General features: G+C 40.5%; 1 protein-coding gene across 1 annotated transcript in view; it reads right to left on the minus strand.

The window, feature by feature from the left end:
• NPTN (neuroplastin) overlaps positions 1-1,397 on the minus strand; it is a 41,513-nt gene extending 40,116 nt beyond the window's left edge. Inside the window, exons 1-2 of the mRNA XM_035899464.1 lie at positions 1,308-1,397; positions 200-383 (exon numbers count right to left, since the gene is read on the minus strand). The gene's annotated coding sequence lies outside the window, so the exon portion shown is untranslated. The remainder of the gene's footprint in view (positions 1-199; positions 384-1,307) is intronic.
• Between the last annotated feature and the right edge of the window lie 6,356 nt (positions 1,398-7,753).

Raw genomic sequence — 7,753 nt, forward strand, 5'->3', positions numbered from 1 at the left:
GGTAACAAAAAGCCACCTATCTTTGCCAAAGTGAAGTGTTATACATCCCATAGACCAGTGTTATCCAAAATGCTCCAGATGAGATACATATGTTACTCTAGCAAACGCCATTGCCCTTGGTATGGAAGTTCTGCCACCAAAAATAGGTGTCATGCTTGAAGCCTTCAGTGAGGTCTCTTAATTAAGCTGTGTTTCTCACCTTTTTCCTAATTGGTATTCTGGATTATGCAGTCTGATTTCTTTTTTTAAATTGTTCCAGCTTTTCCAATTACCCTCAGTTCTTCACAGGTAAAATGAAGCAAAACTTGACCACTACTCGCACAAGCTTCAGAGCGACTAGATAAACCACTTCTTCATCTTCAGTAGCGAGTTAAGAAAAAAACCTGCAGTTATGAGGATTCAAAAAGGGAAGAATATAATATAGCAGATGCAAACACTTCACACGCTCCTGAACAGCTGCATTTGTACTGTCTCAGAGACAATCACCTCCTTCCAAGTTAAGTCTGGTCATGGTGCCAGGACTCAGGGGTACAAAGTGTGGTTGGAACACCAGGAATGACAAGGGAGACTGCAGTTTCAGGGAAGGGGATGAAACTAAGTGCTAGCTGTAGACGACTTCATTAAAATATGAAGGCATAGATGATTTGGGGCAGTCCACAAAGCGCTTCTCAGCTGGCTTTGCCCTCACTTCAGCTTATTTTCATCTTCATTATGTGGCAACAGTCTCAACTTGCATCAGGCTATCAAAGAAAACTAGAAAAAGCAGCTGCCCTCCTCCTCTCCCCTCTCCATTTCCCCACTACACCCATCATCCGGGCTTTGAAAACCCAAGTACTGAGTGTCTGCTACTTAAACTGGCACTCGGTCTAATTAACACCTTTTTCTTCTTCACTGAAGGGTGTTAATTATGTGATAAATTTTTTGAGGGTGGAAAAAACCTGACCATCACTTTGACAAAGTATTGCATTTTTACTTCATTTAGGATGGAAAAAAGGCAGCCTAATTAATGTTTAGTTTCTTTACAATGCTCACCTTTACTAAAGGGAAGTATTTTAAATAAGTCACATCTACAAAAAAGTGACAGCCAGCACACCAGCTGGAGGAGGAGGGTGAAGACACCTCAGTTCCACGGAAAGCACTAAAGCATAGCTATTTTCACCTCTCACCTAGTAGGTCTGATGATTTCCCATTCTTTTATCACCAGAAAGCATGGTTTTTAATCATACCACTGATAAGAAATGGGTTTGGCCTTAATCACTTCACTGGTAAGAGATGGGTTTAAGTCCTCTTTGCTGAGTATGACTCACCTGCTGCTGCAACACCGGTAACCACCACGCGGCACATCAGACAACCTTTGGCGGTAGCCTCCTAAATGCAGCTCACCGAGTTCCATGAACTAAACAATTGGCATTAATTTTCTTGGTCTGCTTTGCCCTATTCTTTAGCCAACTACAGAGGCAGCTTTAAAAGCCGCACGTTGACTTTTGTCTCAGATATCGAGATGAGCCTATACTGCCTATAAGCATACTTAGAACTGGAGCAATACATGAAGTTAATTCCTGCAATCTCATCTTGCAGCTTTATATAGCTGAAGGTAGGTTATGACTTGCTAGAGAGGAAAACATTACCCAGAGAGCATCATATAAAATGCATGAGCCCAGGATGGTAGCATTAGATTCGTTTCACAGAGAGGGAAACCTGAGGATTACTTTCTCCACATCCATGGGCACGAGGATTAACATTTTCTGGATTCAGACCAACATTCCTCCTTTCTCTGTGCATTAGAAAACCTTGCTTAGTTTGACCTGCAAAAAGATTTATGGACAAACTCATTTCATTTGTTTGCTGAAGTAATAGTGAAGTAATATTCAAAGCATCCTTAAATAAGTGGCACCTTCACTGTTGTGAGACCATCCTGGGAATATGCCTCATGTAGCCAAGAGACACGTCTCTGCACAGATGGATGGAGAAAGGACACACTGATCAGCTTCTGGATTATAAATCAGAGAATTCAGACCGGAAAGGATTTCTGAAGGTCCTCTGGTCCAACTGCCTTCCCCCTAAAGCAACCCTTAGATCAGGTTGAAGGCCTCGAGCTGCCCTTTCATCTTCTCCCACATACACTGACACCATGGATGCTTTTATTGAAGAGTTTCCTCTGAATAAAAAAAAAAAAAAAAAAAAAAAAATGCTATGGCACACCGCAATGACTTTCAAGTGCAACTATTACTGTATTGTCAATTTTTATCGGCAAAAAGTGATCTCGGTAATGATAATTCACTGAAAAAACACATCAAAGCACAGTTCACAGAAACGTTACTGGATAGAAAAGACACTGGGTGTGTCATAGCAATTACAGCTACACACCTCCAATTTCTGGAAGTTACTTTCACCCCAAATATATTCTCATTATAGAAACTGTTTGGGTTCAGAAACATTCTCCAGGCATCCTTCTCATTCGCATATTATTGCAGGAGTTTTGGACAGTATTTACAAGTCTACTTTTGCAACAACCCCATACCTGTATGTTTGATACCATAAGGTAGAAGACATGAAAATAGATTAAGTCTGGAATATCTGGCAAGAGAACAACAGTCAGAACAAGAAATTAATATCTGCTCCCTCATTTTGGCTCCACATTGATGTCAGCCTGCTGGCTATAGTCACCTTTTGAAGTGTAAGAGTTCACATATCTTTTTTCCTAGTTCTTTAGCTGCAAAGAACAGAGTTGTTCTAATTCTCTGGCATATAGTCAGAAGAAGTAACTGGAACACAAACTTAGGTCTTTTGCAAACTGTGAAACTTGGTAGTTCACTTAGTACCTGGAACAAAACTGAAACACATTCCACTTCAAATCAGTACGCAAACCTTGATATCAGCATTTAATCGCTCGCTTTGTTAAGGATGTATATAGGATGTATATAACTTACAGACTGCTATACTTTTCTGCAAAGGACTTAAAAGTGCTGATAACTAAAGCAGTGTCTTACATGTATAAACTAACTATGCCAATGACACATGAGGAGCAGACATGGGGTAAAAAGATGCTATTTTTACACAGGCTTGTTCCTAAAGCGTGTTCTGCAGTCCCTATCATAGCTCATTTTCCACCGAGTGCAAGCTCTATTTTCAATTTATAGCTTCTTCGTTATGAAAGTCTGCTTTTTGTTTTAAGCCCATCTGCTGTTCAGTGCATTAAAAAGCACATTTCTTCTTATTTCAAAGAAACCATTAAAAGACATCAGTCAAGAGCCACTCCTAGCCGTCTTTAGAGTAGCTCACGTACACCGCAGGTAGCACAGACGATGACATCCTAGCCAGAATTATATTAAGTTCTGTAGCATTTCAATCACGTGCTTTAAAAAAGGCAAGTCTGGGTAACTTTGTTCAGCAATCCATGTAGACTAACAACTTACATGACAAATGTGGATGACAAAGCCATGTGAGCTATTTCCAGGAAAACGGCAAGTCATTCCTCACAGAGGACACGCATCTCAACTCAGGGCAACGCCAGCATAACGCAAGCCAGTCTTCATAATAAAATATCTTTTAAATCCCAAAGACATTTGTTACCATCACATTCCTGAATGCTACAGTATGGCTAGAAAACCTTCCCCTGGGCTGACTACAAACTGAAGGGCTTGGCATTGTAGGATTGATGCAAGAGTCAAGTGACCTAAGGCAGTTTTCATCCTGTAGTCAACTGATTAGGGCTTCAAAGCAGACATCTAAGTGGTAATCAGGTTCACTAAGTAGCCACGGTCTCCCTCTAGTAAGGCCTTGAGCTATAAACTATTCTAATCTGAAGGCAAAAAAAAAAAAAAAAAATCCCCTTATGTACAGACACTTATGGAACTTACTTTCTTGTTCTTTCTGTTTCTCCCTGGCACAACTTAGGAACAAAAGACTTCCAATTACCCATGCAAGGAGAAAAAAAATAAATAAGCCAGCCAGCACTTAATAGTTTTAACTAATTTTTTTAGGTCACTACAGAAATAATATTGTTGTGGCTAAGGAATACACAAGAATTTCTCTAAAGCAAAACCACATAGGAGCAGAAAAGCTCCTGCATATTGCAAAAAAATATTTGTTAAAAACTAGGAACCCACTCCCTGGAAATAAGCAGGAAGGAATTCAGCTTCACAACACTGAAAAGCAGAGTTACAGTAGACAGCAATTTAAATTTGTCCAGTGTTCATATGTAACACGGCAACTGATAAAGATCTCAAAAATGTTAAGAGCACCAGATTTGAACCCTAAAGCTACTGAAAATACTACAGAACGTTGGTGAGGATTAGAAAAAAAATACCTTGTGTTCAGATTAGTTATTTAAAATCCTCAGACTATGCCATTAGAGATCTAAAGGTTTAAAGTACTCCTCGGTTTTACTTTGACCTTTCCTGATCCAACAAGGGTGTTCAAAAGGAGACTGATTACGTTTCCCTTTCGCATAACAGAAGCACATACTGAATGGCAAACCTCTATTTTCCTCTTTATGCATTCTGCAGAAGCACGAGCAGCTCGGCACTGAAGAAGCAGGACATTTCAATACACTGACCTTTTGAAATAAATGCCCTTTACAGGACTGCTAGATTATATAAGAGGTCACACAGTCCCAGGCAGAACTGAGAACAAGTCATTCAGGAGAAAAAAACAAAACAAAACAACAAAAAACAAAAAAAACCCCTACATGTACAAGAAACGCTATCAGCAGAAGGTACAATACATTTTTTTAATGTAAATCAGAGTTCAACTTTTAACAGAGCAAGATCTGCCTAATAACAATATATAAAATTCTGGCCCCGCTGCAGGAGATGGGGTTAGAGGATGGATGCTTTGCTTACTTCAAAAGTTCACACTCTCTGTAGCTGGAGAGAATCACTGCCTGCTAACTTCAGAGTAAATGCATGTCTAGCAGGTCAGGTCTTGATCTCCATGGTCAGACAAGCTATGCAGCCGACACCCCAAAGGCAGGCTGTTCTCCAGGAGAACACCATATTATAGTCCAGCTCCAGGGAAGAGGAAGGCAGGAAGGAAATGCATTAAAACGTAGCAGGGATGCCAGATTTACCCTCCTTTGCAAATTGAGAGATGCTCATTCCAAATTGCATTTTTGAATAATATTTTTCCATGGAAATGCCATTTCCACAGCTCCCTGTTTTGACATGTCTCTTACTCTGAGAACACTCCTTTGACCACAGGAAGGCTTTGCTAACTCCGACATCCACATCAAGCAGTCTACCAACATTTGTCTCTCATATATAGAGCATGCCAATAGAAACAGACTTGCCTTTCCCACCATTTTGTGCCATGCAGCTGCATCAGGGTTACATCATAAATTGGATCCTTCCTCAGACCAGGGGTTTGATCTCACATGGCCTACCAACACCACTTAGATATTAGTACAGTAATAAACTTGAGGGCAGCTCCTTTACAGCATCAAATATCACTATTTATGAGATGAAATTAGAGTTCAGTATCAGCCAAGATTAATGCAAGCCTAACTGGTGATTACTCACCCCATGCATCCTAATCCAGACGCAGAAATCACCTTCCTGCAGCCAAAGGCTCCTCATCACAGGGAACCGAGCCATTGAGATCTCCAGACTTTGTCCCTACGCCTCACACAAATTACGTGCAGAAGGGCAACAAAACCCCGCAAAACACCAGTCATGGTTAAAGGGCTCCATTTTTGACCTTCTGGGGTTTCTAGCTAAGAGAGTCAGCCTTACAGCTTTAAAGACAACCTGGAGCCCTCCTGCGCTGATCGCCCAAAGGCTGCCCTACTCCTATTATTTTTTTTTTTTGTAGCAAAAGCAGCAACCCAATGAAGGGCCAAGCTGATTTGGACTCTTCAAGTAGGCAGCATAAAAGGGAGCTGACAAAATACCAAGAGAAACCCATTCCTTTGTGCAGTATAAAGCAGAAAATTTACAAACCACCACCACCATACTACCAATGCTAATTAAGGGAGGGAAAGAAAAAACCCAAACCTGTATGTGCTATAAAGCTTCTGCAAGAATGGAAGAAGTAAAGCCCCCTAACAGTTCACTAAGCAGCCTTTAAACATTAATTTGGGAATTCTTGATTTTTTTCAACTCGGCAGCAGTACCACATCACTGACACAATGCATTTACACAGATAGCTTGATGGGAGTAGAAAATGAGAAGCTTGAAAGGCAAGGGTTTAAAATGACTTCGCTATAAAACTGACGAGATATGAAAGAAAAAAGTACTACACAGAAGTCAGTGGCAAGATCTGGCGTGCCTGAACCATCAGAGCTCAAGTCCAGCCTACTCAAGATACCAGGGAAACCAGACCCACAGCTGAGATATATTTAAAAGTGTTTAACTCCATTTCAGAGATTTTTTTTTGGTATTTGAGAAGAGTATAAATGGTGACCTAATCAATTGGGTTAAAATCTAATTGGAATCGCCTCCCTAAATTCAATTTGAAAAGGTATATCGCAGCACTGTTAAAGAACTGTCGTACTTAGCAACATGATGACAACACTAAAAAGTCTTTCATATGCTCTTGAACCGAAGACTGCATTCAATTGTGCAGTCATTTTACAACAGCATCAAAAGATATTTTTTAAATACCTTACTGGAGATCAGACAAAAGCACTGAAAGAATTTATCCTGTAGCAGGCTATCATGGCAAGAATGTACAGAGCAAATGTGTAGTGATCATCTGCCAGCCTTCAAGTTTGCTGCTGAGGGTCTTCCTAAACCAGAGGCGATATTTTCATTGCCATCATAGAGCAAGTTTACATTTCCACAAAGGAACTGAAAAACTTTATTTAGTAATTTTCCATCTTTGAGAGGCAAGCACTCTAGTTCAGTTTGCAAAAAGAGGATGACAGTGTAATATTTGGAAAGCCCTTTGGGAACTATAAATCCACTTCTTTTTGTCACACTGAGGCCCTGAAACAGGAGAGCAGAACGCAGGACAAGGCATGCTCGTACTGGTAGTGACTGGGCAGTCAGTGCCAGGTTAACATTCACTAGGTGCTGTTAAAAGGATAAATCATCCCCTGCAGTTTATTTGCTGCTTAGGAGAGGCATAAATAAAGGGACAACAAAAAAGAATGCGATAATGCTTTACTGGAAACAACTAATGTAAGCCACTGACAAACTAGCAACTCATGAACACTTACTGTGTGCTAAAAAGCCATGCACCCTATTGTACCTATTTAAAGGAAGATTTGAGAAGATGACGATGAAAGCGTACAGGGAAAGCCCTTTTACAGTTCCTGCCTTGGCTGTTATTTATAGCTCCTTCAAAGCTATTTCTCTGTCCTGTCATTTTTGTTCCATTCTCCCAACTAGTTCCCTTCCTAGAAACCAAAACTTTTTTTTTTTTCCTTACTCCATACGGCTCAAGATTGGGGTCACTAAATTGATCCCGGCATTGCTAAAAATAGCAGCTTTGGGAGTCTGAGACCCAAAACACGCAGTTTTGCTTAAAACTATCTTGTACCCTTAAGCGAGACCATAAGTGGATACTGAGCCCTACAGAACTTGAGTACCTGCAGAACTTGAGCAAAGTGCTGAAAAACCTGTCAGTTAAAAATTTAACAAATTAAATCTGAAAGCAAGCCATCAATACCGTATACCTAACTTTTGTATTAACTCCCTCAAAACTGGGGAGAGATGCAAACTGTCCCCTCCACTTCCAAGCAGCTTGTTTCTGGAAGCAAACAGCTGGGAAGGGAATGCTGCATTACGACATGCTGTCCTCCTTGGCAAAG

The sequence above is a fragment of the Egretta garzetta genome, unplaced genomic scaffold, assembly GCF_000687185.1.
Source record: "Egretta garzetta isolate BGI_Z169 unplaced genomic scaffold, ASM68718v1 scaffold287, whole genome shotgun sequence".
Classification (NCBI taxonomy): domain Eukaryota; kingdom Metazoa; phylum Chordata; class Aves; order Pelecaniformes; family Ardeidae; genus Egretta; species Egretta garzetta.